This window comes from Mastomys coucha, unplaced genomic scaffold, assembly GCF_008632895.1.
Source record: "Mastomys coucha isolate ucsf_1 unplaced genomic scaffold, UCSF_Mcou_1 pScaffold7, whole genome shotgun sequence".
In the NCBI taxonomy this organism is placed as follows: Eukaryota; Metazoa; Chordata; class Mammalia; order Rodentia; family Muridae; genus Mastomys; species Mastomys coucha.
This window is the reverse complement of record NW_022196913.1, coordinates 68,946,784-68,948,264: the sequence shown is the minus strand read 5'-3', so window position 1 is coordinate 68,948,264 and position 1,481 is coordinate 68,946,784. Positions and strand designations below refer to the sequence as shown.

At 40.4% G+C, this 1,481-nt stretch overlaps 1 protein-coding gene across 3 annotated transcripts in view; it reads left to right on the top strand.

Annotated features, from left to right (window-relative positions):
• Window positions 1-1,481, top strand: part of Slc35d2 (solute carrier family 35 member D2) — a 35,351-nt gene that overhangs the window by 6,757 nt on the left and 27,113 nt on the right. The gene's annotated exons all lie outside the window — the stretch shown is intronic.

The window sequence follows — 1,481 nt, the reverse complement described above, 5'->3', positions numbered from 1 at the left end:
CCCAATCTCAGCAGCTCAGTCACACTCTTGGTGCATGCCCTTCCTTACCTTTGCTCCCACAGAGTTCAATTCACAAATTGGCAAACGGGGTTTGGTGACACCTCCCTTTTTTCCTCAATACTTTCTCAAGTTTGAGAGTTCAAGGGTAGTTTGGACAACACAAGGAAGCTGTTTCAGCAACAAAACAACACCCTTCCCCCGCCCCTGCCACCCCAGAAAAGAATGAGGAATGGTCCATAGACAGGCACCTGGGAGCGGTGTCCTTAAATGTCTGTTTTAGCATTTTGGCTTTTTGGAGAGGCATCCTGTCATTACCATTGAAAAGGATGCAAACAAAAGAGAACCCTTAGAAGGAAAGCACTTTACAATTACCATGCTTATTAGAATAGTTTCAGATTTGGATGGAGGGATGAATACACAGATATGCATGTATAGATGGAGACAGATGATACATGGGTTGAATTACAGTTTTGCAAAAATGCTTCTTATAAGCATTATTCCTTTGCTCATTAACTTCTAAGTGTTCTTTAATCCAGACAGAAATGGGAGGGCCTGCTATTTAACTTTTTGAGGGTAACCTGTGCATCTACCTGCCTACCTTTCCTAAAGATTTGTTTTTCTTATTTTAAATATGTGTATGTATCTGTGTACATAAGTGCTATGGCTTTGGAAATGGAGTTATTGGTGCCTGCCTCATGTGGGTCCTGAGAACTGAACCTGGGTCCCTGGAAGAGCAGTAAGGGCTGTTAACCACTGAGCCATGTCTATTTGGAGACCGGGTCTCACTAACTTGTTCAGTCTGGCCTTGAAATTAGGATCCCTCTGCCTAACCTTGCAGCTAGCTGAGACAGTGGGCCTGCCTGTACCAATAGAGTTTACTCTTCTTTAATTTGTAATTTCAGTTTACAATTTCCTATGTAGAGGTGTCTTAGGGTTCCATTGCTGTGAAGAGATATGGTGACCATGGGAGTAATTGGGGATGGCTTACAATTTCAGAGGTTTAATCTATTATCATCATAGGGGGGGAACATAGTGGCATTCAGGCAGACACGGTACTAGAAAAGTAGCCAAGAGTTCTACATCCTGATTCATAGGCAAGGAGGGACAGAGACAAGAACTGGTATGGGCTTTTGAAATCTCAAAGTAACACATTTCTTCCATCAAGGCCACAAGTCCTAATGCTTCTAATTCCTTTAAATAGTACCACTTCTCGGTGACTGAGCATTCAAATAAATTAGCTTGTGTGTGTGTGGGGGGGGCAGTCTTATTCAAACTACTGCAAGAGGCCTTCTTGTATATGGTATTTTATATTTTTATTTTTATTTTTATTAAACTTTGTTGTATTATTCTGCTTTTTTCTTATATATTACCTTTACAGAACAAAGGGAAATTGCTAAGTTTAGCAGCCATCAGATTTTTTTTTTAAATGAAAAAGAAATGGACAAAATTAAAAAAAAAAATATTGGCCAGGCAGTGGTGGC